Genomic DNA, 19,728 nt, shown 5'->3' with positions numbered 1-19,728 from the left:
TGCGTTAATATTCGCTGTTGTGAGTATCGTCCTACTGATGAATACTGTTGAGCTGTTGCCATATAGTTGTTCACTGCATGTGACTGTGTGAATTACTGGACTGTCTCGGGAGTCGAACCAAGGAATAATCATCGTGTGTTGTGTAGCCCGTAGTCCTGTATTCAAATGCAGCGGTCTACAAACAGCTGCTGTAAGAGGTGACTAGACTTGGGAAAGTGAAAGTAAGTCTTAATCGTTCACTCGTATAGCAACGGGCCGGAACGCCTGCTGTGCCGTAAGGAAGAGAGACTTGTAAGTAGATAGCAATTAGTCAGTGTGGCCATTCATAACGGATTGGGATTGAGTGTGTATATGTGCGTGCATTTAATTGGTCATCCTGAAATAAATTAGAACAGGGCCTCTCAAAAGCCCAAAATCTCACGCGTGCAAATGGAGGCGCAAGAGCTCCGTGCACTGTGCATCGCTCCCGCTCGGCTCGACTCGGACCAACGCTTCGCCTCTGGGCTACTCGGCTAAGCTCGGCTCAACTCGTCTCAATTCGGCTCGGATTTGGAACGCTACGGAGCAAGTGAGGAAGAGGGAGACAGGGAGAGCGAGTAAGACAGGCGTGGGGAAAGAGAGAGACAGCGCTATTGCTCCAAATCGAGGAGTGGGGGCTGCACTCTGGTCAACCAAGCGCAGTCGCCTTTTGCACCGTGCACAGTGCATGCACCAAGCGCATGCACCCTGAGAGGCCCTGAATTAGAGTAATGTAACAGACACTGTTTTGTTTGTAAAATTATAATTTATTAAGTTAGAAGAGAACTCAACATCGGAGACTATATCCGTATTTTTCATTGTGATTGTCAATTTTAGTTAATAACATGGATGTTCGGCCCCTTTAAACAACAAATAACATGGTTGGATACATTTCTTCGGGAGAAAGCACGCGGTGGTGCTCGGTATAGTAGATAACACGGGGTCAATATCCAAGAAGCCCAGAAAGAAGCACCGACATGTAACATATGCTGATTTTGAATCATTCATATTGATGAAAACAAACGGCATGCTCCTTCCGGCTGTGCTTGGTAGTTTGTTTTTAACGGGAAATATATTTAAGAATCTTAAAAGAAGTCAATGACGTACCAGCGGCACTTGCAGATTTCATTCGACTGTCAAGTCGCGGCGGTAAAGGCGTGCTTAGTTCACACATAAGGACATGTGTTCGATTCCCCGCCACGAAATGAAAATATTTAGAAATAAGTTTTCCACTTCTGGAAAGATATAAGGCTCTGGGGATCATTCATTATACACCAAAATTGAGTACGATGATAATTCCTGGGGGTAAAAGTAGCCAGGTATAGAGCTAACCACTCTATTCCTTTTACTGTCGAGGTTATGGATAGTTGAAGTTTTTTCTCGCCACTCCTAAAAGGGCCTTTATAACGTGTACACATATGACTTTGCTTATCTTAGCTTTTTGTTTAAAACTCGAAATTGACGGAAGGTTGGCTGTCGCCACGAGGCTGCACGTCTAATTATTCCACTTGCAACAGGAGCATAATCCATACCGATCCAGCCATCCAGTACAGTATTAATTGCACAGATGGAATAGAAGATTCGTATCACGCACATTGTTGGCGGTACATCGAAAATTGCATAATCTAAAAGGATATGACTCCTATTTTCTGCAACGGGATGTAATTCGTATCATTGAATAATCACTTAAAGTGCGAACAAAACATTTCGACACTTTGTAATATTCTGTTCGTATGGATAAAGTAAGATTTAAAATATGTGATAGTTTTAACTTTCTATTCACGCCTTGTCAGTAAAAACATGAAATGGCGTACTATGGCTTTTAGTGCCGGTATGTGTCCGAGGACTTCGGCTGGCCAGGTGCAGATCTTTTGATTTGACTCCCGTAGGCGACCTTCGCGTCGTGATGAGGATGAAATGATGATGAAGACGACACATACCCCCAGTCCCCGTGCCAGAAGAATTAACCAATTATGGTTAATATTCCCTACCCTGCCGGGAATCGAACCCGGGACCCCTGTGAACAAAGGCCAGCACACTAACCATTTAGCCATGGAGCCGGACGCCTTGTCAGTGATATTGCGCTATAAATATAGACGAAGAAACGATACTTCTGTACGAATCGCTTGATGTCCCCGAGAAACTTAACACGTCCATACCCGGAAACGATGAGGCATAGTATTCGTCCCTATATCTGGAATACAACTGGATAAGACGAAGGCATTTTATGTCTAGAATTCTAAGGGAATGCACAGATTGGAGTAGTACCGTAACAAAAATCTGGAAGTCTACGTCGTTTTGCTTGCCGGTGTATTCCAACAATTTCGAAATGTTACCTTTTTGGCGTACGGGGTGAGTCCAGCTTATGTTCAGGGCGTTACTGGACGGTGCAGCTCCATGTTACCAAGTTCAAAATTATTCGCAATAGAGGAGTGCAAACTTGCACTCAAGAGAACACGTGTGTTTAATGTTTACACAGTTATTGATATGCGGAAGAAAATCTACGGAAGTACTTCGTTATTTGGATATTAATTCGCTGTATTCAAGGTTTATTTTAAATGAACTGTCTGTAGAGCACCTTTCAACACAAAATTATCTTCCCATTGATTGGGAAAGTTGGAATAGCGATAAATACTGCTTAGCTTTAGGCCTAGTGGACCGCTCATTCCCATCCGTAAACACGATGAACATTATCAGATGCCTCTTGTTCCGCACCTTTCTTAGGTAAATCGTGTACCATGTTGTTGCTTAAAGATAAGTATTTGTTAAACAATATTGCTCCCAAGTTTGACGTTGATAACGAACTTGAGATATCTCGTGTGAACAGTGTGTATTTATATTTTCAATGTTACGTACTAAACGATTATGCTCAAGACATATATTTACAATTTGCATCACGTGGCACCGACACAGATAGGTCTTATGGCGACGATAGGATAGGAAAGTGCTAGGAGTGGAAAGGAAGCAACCATGGCCTTAGTTAAGGTACAGCCCCAGCATTTTCCTGGTGTGAAATTGGGGAACCACGGAAAACCATCTTCAGGGCTGCCGACATTGGGATTCGAACCCACTATCTCCCGAATGCAATGTGACAGCTACGCGACTCAAACCCCGCAGCCACTCGCTTGATGAGCTTTAGTGATTGGTGGAGAGACGTGCTCTTCGTTCACTGCTCAAAGTGCAGATAATTTTGTGAACTCATAACAATGATCACTTGGTGAAACGTAACCCAGATCTTCTACGGACCATCTTCGTATTGAGAGGTAGATCTTCTTCGTACCTGGGGGCGTGAGAGTCGAGTGGCATAGTCACTGTCTCCTCGCTAAGGAGGTCGTGGTTGGAATCCCGGCCAATGCGCGTCGGATTTTTGGAATGAAAAGTTTCGTCTCTTTGGTGCGGATCACACGTAAAACTGGAGGTCACGTGGCTATGATCACTATATCAAGCAAAAGCAAAGACGGAACATTGGAAGAGTGGAAGATAAGGGCTTGCACTATCTGTAAACCCACTTAGGGCCGGTATTATAATGAAGGTTTAAACTGAAGTTTATATGTCTTCGAATAACATGACAGATTGACAGATTCACTCATAGACTCGAATGAACTGCCCAAGTAGCAGTTACTGCCCCTGAAGAATGCTACTCGATTCCCGTTCGTTATAGTGAGAAATATTTATGTGTTTTGTTTGTTCCTATGTGAGCGTCACTGTTAATTTATGGATCACTCTCCTGGCTAATCTGACGTTTATTTGTTAGGCAGATTGTCTCCTTCAACTACACATATTCATTTTAGCCTGCAATAATACTGCTTGTCTACATTCCCTTAATGTATAATGGGATTATTATTTCACATATAATAATTTATAATTTCGTGTGGCTATTTCTAGCCGAGTGCAGCCCTTGTAAGGCAGACCCTCCGATGAGGGTTGGCGGCATCTGCCATGTGTAGGTAACTGCGTGTTATTGTGGTGGAGGATAGTGTTATGTGTGGTGTGTGAGTTGCAGGGATGTTGGGGACAGCACAAACACCCAGCCCCCGGGCCATCGGAATTAACCAATGAAGGTTAAAATCCCCGACCCAGCCGGGAATCGAACCCGGGACCCTCTGAACCGAAGGTCAGCACGCTGACCATTCATCCAACGAGTCGGACATTATTTCATATATCCACACATCACAACTATCACTTCACACAAGGAATATGTAACTGCACTATGAATGCGCACCGGACTGAGGTGGAGTAGACGTCTGTCTAACACAATATCGAAAAAATGAAATGGCGCATAGCTTTTAGTGCCGGGAGTGCCCGAGGACTAGTTCGGCTCGCCAAATGCAGGTCTTTTTTGATTTGACTCCCGTAGGCGACCTGCGCGTCGTGATGAGGATGATAGGATGATCAAGACGTTACATTCACCCAGCCCCCGTGCCAGCGAAATGAATCAATTATGGTTAAAATTCTCGACCCTACCGGGAATCGAACCCGGGACCCCTGTGACCAAAATCCAGCACGCTAACCATTCATCCATGGAGACAATATCGAAAACACTGAGTAAGTGAGAGTTGTCCTGGTTGTCCTTGTGTAGAAGACACCAGTCGTCCACTATGGAGAGTTTAAACTCCGCCTCCGTGGGAAAAATAGCTCCGCTAATAATTGTCTCTCAGAGTCGTATAGACATTCATTTTTTAGAAAATCACGACCACTAATTTCTGGTCTACTTTCGTTTAAATCGCATCGCAGGATTTCTGGTAATCTCCCAAGCGGCCTCTTGCATTTCTGCGCGCGAAGAAGTGGGGTTGGGGACTCCACTATCTGTGTCAAGATGAGTACTAGGGACAGATGGTTACCATCACCGCTCGTTAAGTAATTCATCTTGTTACTTTATCAAATATCATTGTGTCCTTACTTGTAAATTTAACAAGTTTGTGACGAATTTTTTATTATTATTATACCTGGCGAGTTGGCCGTGCGGTTAGGGGCGCGCAGATGTGAGCTTGCATCCGGGAAATAGTGGGTTCGAACCCCACTGACGGCAGCCCTGAAGATGGTTTTCCGTGGTTTCCCATTTTCATACCAGGCAAATGTTCGGGCTGTACCTTACTGAAGACCACGGCCGCTCTTTCCCTTTCCTAGAACTGTCCTATCCCATCGTTGCCATAATACCTATCTGTGTCGGTGCGTCGTAAAGCAAATAGCAAAAAAGGAAATTATTTTTATTACTTTACGATCGAAATGTGTGGGTTGATATCCAGGAATATGCAGCGAAATCGTTGAGAATATCCAGTTCTCAAGTTAGAACCTTATAAATTTAACTCCGCCTCCTGACACAGGCAGTAGTTGAACGTGGCGTCCTACTTTGTGCTCGCTTGCAAGAGGGAGAGAGAGAGAGAGCAATTCCAAGGTCTCGCTGTATTAGGAGCTCTCCCTCTTTGTAAGCGCAATTAGAGCTTCTGCGATCCAGCTCGCGCAGCGTCGCTCGTATCCCGAACCGGGCATGAAATGCTTGTTACAACCAAATATTTCGTAAAATGATGCGGAAAATAACATATATGTCTTGCTGGGCATCATGACATGTCTCTCAGCATGGTATTGAACGGTTAAATCTTCGCTTCAGTTCACCTTATAAGCAACACGAGACTAGTGATTTTTCTGACAGAGTATGTTGTGAATTCATTGGCTCAACCAGCTCTTTTCGAACCATGGCGTTCTCCTTCATCACGACTTGTAGACATTCTTGCATCAATATTTCCCGTTTCTCCGCACATTCTTTACACTCATCCTCTGCTGTTGAGTCACCATCAGTCTCCATATCATGACGATCTCCTTCAATCCACAATTGGTTCATATCATTGGTCTCTTCTTCCAATCCCGGATCCTCCGCGATGTCAAAATCTTCCTCGTCCCCATCATCCTCCCGTGGTTCTCCATCAGCAGGATCTTCAGGATCATCAGCAGGGAGTTGTCCTGGTACATGTTACAGTTTGAGGTTCGATGCATTGTTTATTGCCTCTGTCGTTCCATCCAAGGTCTTAACCTTGTATGCACTGTTATCTAAATTTTGGACGATCCTGTACGGTACTATGTAGAACTCCGAGAATTTATGGTAGAACTTTCTTGGAGGATCAGAGAATGCAGGTCGCTTCACCAACACAAGCTCTCCCACGTAAGGGCCGATGGAATCGCCTGTTCCGGTGACGCCTCAATCTTTTCTCGGTTTGCTTTGTAAGGTGTTCCGAAGTAGTTCTCACTCTTAACTCCATTGACGGTCTCGGGTCCTCTGGGCATGGTACAACACACTTCCAATATCTTTTTGGCCTTTCGGCAAATTGGGCCACACTGGGAATCTGTTCAGTCGATTCGTGAATTGTGGTATTGATGCATTCCATGATGATTGGAATGACATCAATCCAATGCCAATGTTGTCGTAGGGAGTAGATCCTGCAAAAGTTTGCATCTTCCGCATTATCCTCTCTGAAGAATTTGATTGCGGATGTCTTATGGAACTCATGACATGTTGGATGTTTAACTGCTCTATTGCTCGTGAAAGGCAGCAGAAGTGAACTGTGATCCGTGATCCGTGAGCACCTTATCCGGTTGTCCCATCTTCGTTATTATCTTACAGCTGATCTGATTCATCACGGTACAGGTGTTAGCTTTTTGTTCCGGACATAACATAACGAGTTTAGGAAATGTATTCGTGTATACTAAAATGAATTGTAATCCCCACGTTGCCTTCGGTAGTGGCCCATAATAATTCATAGCGAACAGTTCTCGAGGTTTCTCCGATATCAACGTTTTCGATGGCTGTTTCAACAGATACGCATTTGTTTTGCTGCGCTGGCAAATGTCGCAGGTCATCAATACTGTTCGTGTCTTCCTCGTCGTTTTTGACGAAGTAAATGCCCCTAAAGTGCGGAAATCACCTTATCAACTCCCTCAACAGGCGAGTTGGCCGTGCAGTTAGGGGTGCGCAGCTATGAGCTCGTATCCAGGAGATAGTGGCTTTCAATCCCATTGTCGGCAGCCGTGAAGATGGTTTTCCGTGGTTTCCCATTTTCACACCAGGCAAATGCGGGGCTGTACCTTAATTAAGGCCACTTCCTTCCCATTCCTAGGCCTTTCCTGTTGGTTCGACGTAAAGCAAATAAAATATAATCAAGTCCCGCCAGTCCAATTGCGTGATGAGCAAGCCATAGGAGTCCCGGTGGAACACAAATCTAAGTTGAGTGTGAGATTCATCCACGAATTTATAAAATATCCCATTAAAGAAGTTATAATTTTGGCAATGTCGCTCAGCATCCTGATATTCTGGTGTTTCCGGTTGAAGTTATTCCTAGAATAAGTGAACCAATCGACGAGTCTCTGGCCAGCTCTCCTGTTCTTTGCTAATTCGCCTCAACCGATCTACTGCCTCTTGGTCGCCTCCACTCAATTCAAGGTGATGTATGGCTTCAACTTTTGGATCAAGGTTTATACCTTGACATTGTCTTTACCTATGAATGTTCCACTTCCAGATCAAACTGTTGCACGAATAAAGTTCACCGATTATCTCTTTCAGACGACATCGATGATTTGAGCATAAATATCAGGGCTTTATGGTCTGTCCTGAGAATAATAGGGAATCCATATATGTACTTTCGCCAGTAACTAAGAGCGGTGACGGTAGATAACATCTCTAGCTGTGTCACGGTGTAATGCCGCTAGTGCTCCCGTAGCTTCCTCCTCATTAATGCAAGGTAATTGATGCGTCACTCTACAGCCTTACTTTCCTGATTAAGCACGCCGCCGACGTCTATCAATGATGCATCTCTCTGGATAACAAATTTTTGTGAAGTCAAGGTAACCTAACTTTGCGCTATTGCCAAGTAGCTCTTTAGTCTTGTTAATCGCTTCATCACATGCCGCATCCCATTTTCATCGGTTGTTCTACTTAAGAAGATCTTGCAAAGGAAGAACCCTGGTCGTGTAAGTGGTCCGAAAAAATCCACAAATGCTTAGGAATTGCTTGACGTGTTTAACACTCGTGGTTTTTGGAGAATTTTGGATGGCTATAATTTTGACGGGGTCCGGGGAAACACACTCCGATTCAATGATATGCCCCAAAAACAGAATATTTGCCTGGAAAAAGTGCAATTTATCAAGGTAGATTTTAAAATTGTTCCTATTGCGTTCTTACAACACGAGGTGCTAATTTTCTAAATGTTCTTCCATAGTTTGCGTTGCAATCAGGTTATCATCAATATATCGTACTGTTATCTCTTTGACCTTCTCACTTAGGTTTCGGTCTAAAGCCCTAATCAGCGCTGACCCAGCATTCTTGAGCCCAAATGGTACGCGAGTTTACACGTACATCTCTAGGTCGAACATAAATCCGGTAAGGATCTTCGATTCACTGGATAATTCCACATGGTGATATGATGCCCTCAAATCAACACTTGACATGAATTGCCTGTGTTTAAAACTCTTCAAATGGCTTTAATGTTAGGTGCTGTGTCGTATTCTGGCACTTATCGTTCGTTTATGGCCCTTGTATCCAAGCACACCATCAATGATCCATTGGGATTGGCAACATTGGCTAACGGATTCCAAAATGGTGTCGGAGCCTTTGAAATCAAATCATGGTCTTTCATATCTTTAATGATAGTTCGCACCTTCGCATGATGCTTTTCGTGGATATGATGTGGGTTCTTCCTAAACGGTTCCCAATTATTTACCACCAGATTATATTTAAAATTTAATTTTTTCCAGGTTGTGATCCAAATACCGTTTGATGCTTTTCTAAAATGTCCTTCAATTTCAGTCTATCTTCTTCGCTGAGAACAGTAACTGAGAGAAATATTAATCTCACACAAAATTTTATTACGACCATGTTCTTCTCGGGAATATTAATTTTTGTTGCCAGCAGAACCAACGAGATGATGAACTGCTAAACGTGTAAGATGGACCAACCTGAAGAGAGGTATTGCCCAGCCAGATGACCAGCCCGTGACGAGAGAGGAATATTGCCCACCAAAATTCGGTTCCGAACGGGAGAAGGAGTGATGTTCAACCCTAGACCTAGACCGCAGAGTTAACCACATGACGGTCAAAGATGAGCAACTGGCACCGGAGTAACGAGGAACAAGCTAAGTCTTTACATTTAGTAGCATAATTTTTTATTTATATTCATTTCTAATTTGGCATATGCTTTGTAATTGGTAATACAATCCATCTAATTATGTGTGCAAGTGATAATATGCCGTAAAGTGTGAGATATTTAAGTCTTTAATGCTATAATAATGCATTATAGAACTAGATTCACATTTATTTCGCAAACAGATTACCGCATTTTGGTCAGATAAATCAGTAAGGTAGCTGAGAATATGAATGAAATGACCTGATATAACAGCTGATTGCTAAGAGCCAACATATGTTGTAGAATTTCGATAAATCTCGCATTGAACATATTCATGGATTACGTCATAGATGGACCGCGCGTCAGAAGTGGATGATTATAATTATGTACTCCATGTACAGCGATATCGTAGTATTGAAAACTCATTTGGGGTAAAGCATCGTAACTTAATTGAGAAGAGTTTTATGTGAAATGATATAGTGACATGTTTATCAAAGCAATGTAGGCGTAATTGCAACGTTTTCGTATTGAGGGTTATGTTAATTAAGGTGTGATATTGAATAGTAGAGATGATGTTTCTGAATCATAAGACGGCGAAATAAGAATATATATTAAATAATATGAAGGATTATATTATGATTTACGGTGAATACAAGGAATATATGTGTTGAAGGGAGTAAAATGTCACATTTAAAATGTAAGGATATTATGAAACGATGCATATACGTAAGAGGAAGTACACCGCGGGAATGGCCAAAATCAAGGTATGTTTATTGAAAAGTGATATTTAATTGAGATTGAAATGAAATGTTACTTTAAGAATAGATGTTGTATTGGAAGCATGAGACTTCTATGACATATTCTCGAACCGTATTAATGCCAAATGGAAGACATAATATATATACGCGGTTGTGTAATCCCAAAGCATAAATGTGTGATATTCATCTTTACACTGCATAATTGAATAAAGTAACTTGCACAGTAGGGTAATGATTGGAATATGAAAATATTAAAGCATATTGAGCCTTAGATATATAAATCAAGAATTATGTGGATATATAGGTAGTTTATTTATTTTAGAACAGTGTATATTCGAATTTGCATTTTATGAAAGGTTAATATATAGGGAAATGACAGACTAGGAGCCGGATTTAGCAGGCATTAGGGATGTAAAGCCTGCACGTGAATCGTTACTAATTAATATCCAAGAAGAAACCCGAATTAACTGAGTTCAGATTTTATTCATTTTATTCAGATTTTAATTATTTCATGTGTTCAAAATGGTGATATATAGTCGATCAAGAAATTTTGAGACGTTATTACAGTATGAATTGCAATGAAATAATGTGTTTCCAGTAACACTTAGGAAATCCCAAGACTATTTACGGACAGTAATGTTAATATTTTGATTTCATTTCGGAAACGGTTCAGAATAAGTTAAAGTTACATTTTTTTAACAAGCCAGCGCTGACTTGGAATTATTTATTGTAGATAGTGTTGAAGGTAATCATGAATCCAGTTCTCATTTCTTAGGATAATTTTCTGTTTAAATAAAGTGAGTATCATTATTTTTTATAATTTGTGAGTGTTGGTTTGTTTTAGTTTTACTCAGTCCTTTAACTAGTTTGTAAGATAAGTAGTTAATTTATTTGCGTAGGTATCTGAATGCGATTTATGATGGAATTTCAACGTTAGTACTTGAAATAGGCGAACGTTTACACACTACTACGTTTTCGGGTGGACTTGTATCTTCATGAATTCACGTAAAGCGAAATTAAGTGAAAGATTTACAAATTTTTCAGATGGAATGAAGTACCCTGAGAATATATGGAGCTGCTGGGAGTTATCTTGCAAACCGTTGCGACAGCGGGTGCAGTACGTTGACGTCATCTTAAGCAAGAAGTTCCCATTCCATCAGAGAAAGTCTAATAGGTCTGGGAGAGACTGTGAAGGTTGCGGACGATCAACCTATCATGTTCTGTGCTGTCCCATGCATGTTCAATGCCGGTGAATTAGCTGCCCAATTCATATGATTGATACCCGCTTCTCTCATGACGTTCCTCACTATTGCACCTCGATGAAGTCGAGCATTGTCGTCGACGAAAATGAATTCATCCGTAAAGGATTGTACAAATGCTTGAAGAATCCCATGGGTATACCGCTAGGGAGTTAACGCTCCTCGAATGGGCATCAAAGATGAACGGCAGTCATGTACAGTATAATCCCAGCCCAAAACATTATACCACCACCAAATAAACACTAGCATAACAACCATAAAGACACGTCCAGCCGGCCCTTCTACTGGTATATTATATTTTAAACAACATTTTATGGTCTAGTGTTTAGTTTCAAAAACTATGTCATTTGCTTCTTCTTCATTTTTACAGTTTACTTTGCCTGAGTGTTATTTTATATTGACGACACATCTATGTGGATCAACACGTTTTAGATATCTTTTAATTCACTGATGATGTGCCTTAGTGTCCGAAAACTAGTTATGCTTTTTTTGCTATTGGCTTTATGTCGCACCGACACAGATATGTCTTATGGCGACGATGGGACAGAAAAGGACTGGGAGTGGGAAGGAAGCGGCCGTGGCCTTAACTAAGGTACAGCCCCAGCATTTGCCTGGTATGAAAATGGGAAACCACGGAAAACCATCTTCAGGGCTGCCGACAGTGGGGTTCGAACCCACTATCTCCCGAATACAGGATACTGGCCGCACTTAAGCGACTGCAGCTATCGAGCTCGGCAAAAACTAGTTATGAAGTGAATATTTGTGTGTGTGCTTATACGACTCTAATATTTTAATAATAATACTAATAATAATGAATTCTAGACCAGTTAACCCTGGAGTGGTCGCATGGGTTTTGTGAATATTAATGGTCGCACCAGGTCTCTCAGATCCATATTTCCCAGTGTTTTACTATTAGATTTTTATACTTTATTTCCAATTACAGTATTATAGGACATTATTTAGTTTATTTTAATGCAGTTTACATGACTACAGTATTTAAATATCCTATTTCTTAACCAAAACGTGTATTCTTATTGCACCCTGGTGGGGGTGTGATAAGCGTCATGCAATTGTAATTATGATGAATTATTGAGGAATATATATTTCATTTCCAGAATAAATAGTATCTTAGTGTACATAAAGTAAGAACAGCCCAGGCCGAGATGGCAGGTTTCACCATACCACAGACTGTTGTCTCCATTGAGATTAACAAACACAATGAGTGACAGAATTAGGATTCTCAGAAATTGTGACAACGAGGAAAGAGAGAGGATAACTTGTTGCCAAAGTTTTCATAGCCCCGGGCAGTCTTGGTAGTAGCAGCAGCGCAGAGACCCGAGTGCAAATTTCTGAGAAATGATGGCGAGGTATCTCCATGTAACTAGCGGGAGTTGAACGCGGGGTTGGCACTGGAAGAAAAAAAATATGAGCCTTCCCGGTCACGTGGTTAAGGTGGACCAATGGAAAAATCCACTTGACCAAAGCAAGGCGACAACTTCGTATTGTAAGAAGCACTAGCGAGGCTAACTCCGTGGATTAAACTGATAGAAAGAAGTAAAGTATCGATTCAGAATAAAGTGGAATTTAGGAGCCTTACTATACCACAAAACTTATAAAATGTTAATAATTGCGGGAGATTGCATGGTGTAATTCTGAGAATTCATGGACGCTATTCGTTGATTGGCTGAAGGCAAAGGAAGCCACAAAAGAGCGCGAAACCACGAGCCGGGATACGGCAGCAAAATTCGCGAATATATCCATTACCAGCGAACGATAATAGTTGAGAATTGGTATAGAGCATTTGAGAACATAATTACATCATTGGATCATATATTAAAGCCACGGGCCAAACCGCAAACAGTCGTATGAAGATATCGGGACTACGCGTCCTAAGATGAACTCCGTTGAACTCGGAAGAGAGGGGATACAAGTATAAATATGAGGTCGTAGACAAGGACTGGAAAGTACTTCTGACAAAGTGTTCGGGCGGTCACCACGCCAGTGGTGCGTAACTACTTTTGACAAAGCGTTCGAGCCGTGATTACGCCAGGGGTGCGAGTGTGTACTTACTCGTGGAGTAGGATACGAAGTATTATATTGTTACATAGTACAGTGATTCATGAAGTGATGTAGCTCATATTACAGTCTTGAGCAGTATACTAGTATGAAGTGTTTCAAATAGACAGGACTCAGTAAAGCATAACTTACAGAGTGTGAGATTCTACCAACCGATTAGGAAGTGCGTTACATGAGAACGGTCACGAGTGTTTATGTCACCTAGTAAACAGTCGATTCTAAACTGATACCTGGTCAGCTACACGAACGTGAGACGGGAAATTCAAGTGCGCGCACGGGCCGTTGTAAAGGGAAACCCGAGGTATCCCATGTTCCTAGTATCCGGGAAAGGAATGAAGAATGTATATCTGCATTAAGTGGGCTAGATACAAGGCCGAGAGTGTAAAATTTGTGAATAGAATTTAGGGTGGAAATTATTCCAAAGTGCAACAGTTAATTTATTTGTTTTTATTCAAAATGTGTAAAGTTGAAAAGGGTCAAGGATTAATTCTTCAAGCTGGCATGAATACCAGTGGAATGCATTGCTAAAAACCGGAGGGGCTATGGCTTCTCGTCCGGTTTTAGCAGACTACAATGGCAGAGTTGACTAACCTTTTAACATATTTGTAGATTGCTATCGTTAGGGGGAGGAAATCATAATATTTTATCATGGTAACTTGATTGTGAAACGAGCCGTTTTCGGCTCGTATAAATTCAAAGATAGATAGACAAAGGGACAAATTAATATGTAGATTAGATCGAGCACTCATCATAATTTTGATTATTAAATAGAGTATAGTAGGGTTGAGTTGTTCATTCAAGTGCTTGAGTTGTTTGATATGATATGGAGCACGTTTCACGTAAATATAATGTTAATATTCATTTAGAAGTGCTTCCAAAGTGTTTTTCCGTTATCGGAACTTTTATAGATATTAAGGCATGTTGTTAAGATAATCCAGAGGTAGGATTGCCAAGTGATTTAAATTGTTGTGGGACGGAATGAAGTCCATTGATTTGTTTGTAAATATCGCGAAGTTCGCCAGTGGACAAAATAATAATAATCTGTACAAGTGTCGAAGTAGTACATTAAAATTTGGTAACGTGTAAAGGCGTGTTTAATAATAATCTTTGAGAATAAAAGCCACGGGCCTAGTTGGATAGTTTGACTGCAAATTAATGTAATTTAAATGTGGAGATCACATGTGCCGTGAATAATTATAATTTGTGCAGTGAATCCGGATTTAACACTAATTTCTGATTTAACGTTTTTGGACTCCATAATAATCATAAATAAATTTGGTAGAAACGAGATAGGCACTTTTATAATATGGTCACGCTATGTTTGAGATCCAGAGGGATTTGAGCCAAAAGTTGAGATTTGGAGTTTTGTGGGACAGAAATCCGGCCCGAAATGAAAGTGAATTGTACTGATGTTGATGAAGAAATAGATGGATCTTAAGGCCCACATAGAGGTTGTATTTATATACCGGTGTATTGAGTGGCAGAATAGAGTCCACACACCGAGGGTTAATTTGTGAAAATGTTTTGAAGAGTTCCAATGGATAAATGGACTTCAAAATGGAAAGGAAGGAATAATTTAACACTTGCAGAGATTGGAGGTATTTGCCCAACTGCGAAGTGTTATGGGATTTGAAAATTGTCTTAGGAGCATATGGTCTCCATGAATTAACGACAGTACGAAAATATGGTTGCGGGTTCGAACACTATTATGTACCGACCGATGTGAATTCGGATCTTGGTGATTTCTGTTCGGGAGAGAACGTATGTGACTAAATTATAAAGATGGGGAATAAAAATAAAGATTCTCGAAAGAATAATAATACTATTAATAATAATAATAATAATATTCCAAGTAAATCATATCTGGATTGATTAGTGCCAAAATAAATCGGAATTGTAAAAGGCGGTATGCGTTAAACATATTAAGAGTGGACTACCGTGTAACAGGCGAAATTATTTTTTTTGTAAAATTAATAATAATAATAAATTTAAAAAACTACTTTTTTGAAGAAGAAGAAGAAGAAGAAATTACTTTTTTTATAATTTGGACATAATAATGATGTTGGGAGTAGAAATGAAAAATTTGAGATTTTTAACTAATAATAATAATGAGAATATTTGAAGAAGGAGAAGAAGAATAATCAAAGAAGCTACTTTTATTTATTTCAGATGAAAATAAAAATCGCGAAAAGTTGAAATATTATTCCGAGGATGATTACGGGTTACGATAATCATGATCTCCACAAATAATAATAATAATAATAATAATAATAATAATAATAATAATAATAATAATAATAATAATATTTAATAATTTTTTTTTTTATTTTTCTTATTATTTCGGATGATGATGATGGATGATACTAGGGAAGTCAGCTGGCGAATTAATGTAATAATGTCAATTGGTTGTAAATAATAAGTTAAGTTAATATGTGTACAATGAAGGCAAATCCCTACATCTGGACCATTAGGTTAGAGTCCCTTTGTCGTATTCCTTCAACTAACGATTAGCATATCTTGGTTAGGAACCCGGGGAGAGTTTGTAGTTCCCGGGTTGGTCTCATCTCAATCAAAGTTGAGGCGATAACATGGTCCATGTGATCGCGCCTACTTAGCCAACAGGTAATTGGTCCATGATCAAATATGGTCATGGTGTTAACGAAGGTAAATCTGATACCTTCAGATATCAACGGTTCCACCACCCAAATGGAAGGGTGGTCAAAAGTGATAAATATTATGTAATCATTTTTCAGGAATAATTTGCCAAATTACCGGCAAATCAAGGGTCAACAGATTTTGATTGTGTGTAAAATTTCATTTGTTTACTTAAATAAAATGCTCCTTTAGCATTTGCAAGGAAACAGTTCCAGGTTCTTGTTCTTGTAGAATAGTAAACCCTTGGTGACCGTTTAAATATCCGTCCCCATTCCTAGGACGGGGCCTTCATAATTTCCCTTTGATCTGAATATATATAATTTGTGTGTTTTATGATGAGATTACAGTGTCCCGTTCAACCCTGTAGTACTGATTGGATGGCGCCCTTACATTTAGGTTGAGATCTTATATCTCAAAATATTTTTTTTATTATATTAGTTGCGATGGATTCGGACCGTAACACTCCCTGAGATAAATGCTGGTTGGGACTCAGGCTTTGAGCGGGTACATTATAATTACACTGAAAGACTGATTGTTTTCTGTTAACTTGTGAAAGGTAAAACATGGTAAGAGTAAAATGTAATTTAAATAATTTTTTCACTTTTTCCTGCATTTACATGCAGAAAGCAACACTTTCATATATTTTCTACACAGACTTAATAAAACATATTTTTGAGAATTTCACACTTGAACTATTGGTACAAAAAATATTTTTTGGGCATGTGTGAATTATGTGTCATAATTCATAAAATCAAAATCAAATTAGTTTTAGAAAAACATTCAAGCACAGGGAAACATCACTTTAGTCAATTTCTATGTATATTCTGCAGCCTAGTTGTCCATGTTCTCCGCAAATGAAAGTTTGGTCCTTGGGACAGATGAAGGATGTCTTCCTGTCTTTGTTTGTTGTGCAGAAATGACTTCTCTTACTTTTCCTGGGAAATTCTGTGCCAGGTGCTTGCACAGGGTAGTTATACCCAGAACTAGCTTCGTCGATTGTTACACAGAATAAAAAGTGTACCAAACTAACAATGAGATGTTTGACAACAAAGACTAACGTTAACAGTCGCACCGGGTCTGCGAGACCCTGAACAGCCTTTACGCTCACAAAGGCAACTGAGAGCGTGCTACTGTGTTCGGTTGTAGGTCGGGAGCTAAGAAGTTACCAGGGAGGCGGAAGCGTTTAGTGCTTTCCATCAACAGGAGAACCAATATGTATGTCCGCCCGGGTCTCGTAGACCCATCGCGACCACTCCAGGGTTAATATACTGGAGAAAACCCAGATCAGCAGAAAACACATTGTATGAAACACAACAACACTCAGAGATACACTTCACCCTTAACGAACCAACAACGATAAGAATTAAACAGCAAGCATCTTGTATACGACAACAACAACCACAATCCACACGATTAGCGTCACGCATCTTCTACAAAGCAAATCAACAGATTTTAGTCTATCCAGGCAGTCAAAATAAAATCTTTAATGTCAAGAGCAGAAGAATCACTGAGTTGGCAGACTGCCATTTTGACTTTCTCAATTCCAAGCATGCTTGTTATTTCTAAGAAAGTTTCTTGCTGTAAGAGCCTGTCGCCCGCAGCCCTGGCAACCAATCAATACAGACTAGCACACTCTTTCGTTGTGGAGTCCTAAAGTGGAGCTGTTGGAACGTTCGACTCCTAGCCTAGCCCCATGTTCAGCTCCGAAAGAATCTCAAACAATAAACAGTAAGGTTGCTCCTGCTGTTTACTTGAGAACTGAGGAAGTTCGGTTCATCGGTCTTGTAGGAAACAATAACACGGAAGGCGGCTGTGGTTGCAATCCCAGCCAATACTAGCGGGTTTTTGAAATTAAATTTCACGACACTGTAGTTCAGATGCCACGTAAAATTGAAGATCCCAATATCGATAGTCACGGAAAAGTACTGTACAAGCTTACTTTTCATTGGCCAGTCCACTACATGAATACATTCAACTTCAAAAAATCCATCCACCAGTTTTGCTATCAATCAATCAATCAATCAATCAATCAATCAATCAATCAATCAATCAATCAATCAATCAATCAATCAATCAATCAATCAATCAATCAATCAATCAATCAATCAATCAATCAATCAATCAATCAATCAATAAATCAATCAATCAGTCAATCAATCAATCAATCAATCATCTGCTTTTAAGGCTGTCATCGAAATGGCTGATACGCTATCAGTTACTTACCTCGTCTTTTCTTAAATGATTTCAAAGAGCTTCGAAATTTTTCAAACATATCCCTTGATAATTTATTCCAGTCATTACAAATCTTTCTACAAAATAATATTTACCCCAGTTTGTCCTCATAAATTCCAACTTTTATCTACATCTTTCACCGGGCGAGTTGGCCGTGCGCGTAGAGGCGCGCGGCTGTGAGCTTGCATCCGGGAGATAGTAGGTTCGAATCCCACTATCGGCAGCCCTGAAAATGGTTTTCCGTGGTTTCCCATTTTCACACCAGGCAAATGCTGGGGCTGTATCTTAATTAAGGCCACGACCGCTTCCTTCCAACTCCTAGGCCTTTCCTATCCCATCGTCGCCATAAGACCTATCTGTGTCGGCGCGACGTAAAGCCCCTAGCAAAAAAAATCTACATCTTTCATACCTTTAAAGGCTCCACTCAAGCTTATTCGTCTACTAATATCATTCCACGCAGTCTTTCCATTGATAGATCGGAACGTACCGCTCAGTCGAGCAGCTCTTCTCCTTACCCCATGTTTTCCCAGCCCAAAGTAACACACTACTCTCTTGTCGAATATTGCCCCCAACAAATCCTGTTGTTTTACTTTAGATCTCTTCCAGTTCTCGAATCAAGTAATCCTAGTGTGGGTCCCATACACTGGATCCATACTCTAACTGCGTTCTTACCAGAGACTTTACATCCTTACTACAACCCGTAAATACTCTCTTAACCACATGAAGTTATCTGTAACCTATATTAACTCCCTCGTTAATATGATCTCCCCAAAGAAGATGTCTGTCTGTCTGTCTGTCTGTTAGGTCATCAGCCCAGAGGCTGGTTGGATCCTCAAATAGCACCACCAAAAGTTATGCGGTTATAAGGAAACCGCAAAAACCAAGGGCAGCACCAAAATGAGGCGTACTAGGCAAGGCGAGGAGTGAGGTAGTTTGCCATTGCTTTCCTCACTGGGTCAGAAAGTGCTATTGCAGCACGACTGACCCTATGAGCAACACCTTTCATAACACTCAGATGCACTAGTCGTGCTCTGAATGTCATTACTCAGCACACCCATACCCCAGCAGCTTCCATATTGTCACTGCCATGGATAAGAATGGGACTTCGGTAATAATAATAATTTCTTGTGGCTATTTCTAGCCGAGTGATGCCCTCGTAAGGCAGACCCCCCGATGAGGGTGGGCGGCATCTGCCATTTGTAGGTAACTGCGTGTTCTTTGTGGTGGAGGATAGCGTTATGTGTGGTGTGTGAGTTGCAGGTATGTTGGGGACAGCAAAAATACCCAACCCCCGGGCCATTAGAATTAACCAATTAAGGTTAAAATCCCCGACCCGGCCGGGAATCGAACCCGGGACCCTCTGCACCGAAGGCCAGTACGCTGACCATTTAGCCAACGAGTCGGACGGGACTTCGGTGAAAGCTACACTTTACTGTGGGCCGTGCTAAGAGATGGATACAAAAGTACTTACTGTATCCATCAAGAAATGGCAGCAGGCAAACCAAAGAAGATATTTCCTTATATTAACACCCAAGTACTTACAATGATCCCCATAAGGTACTTTCATCCCATCAACACAGTAATTACAACAGGGAAGACTCTTCCACTTGGTGAAACTTAC

Source organism: Anabrus simplex, chromosome 2, assembly GCF_040414725.1.
Source record: "Anabrus simplex isolate iqAnaSimp1 chromosome 2, ASM4041472v1, whole genome shotgun sequence".
NCBI lineage: Eukaryota > Metazoa > Arthropoda > Insecta > Orthoptera > Tettigoniidae > Anabrus > Anabrus simplex.
The sequence above is the reverse complement of the archived record's forward strand: the minus strand, read 5'-3'. Positions refer to the sequence as shown.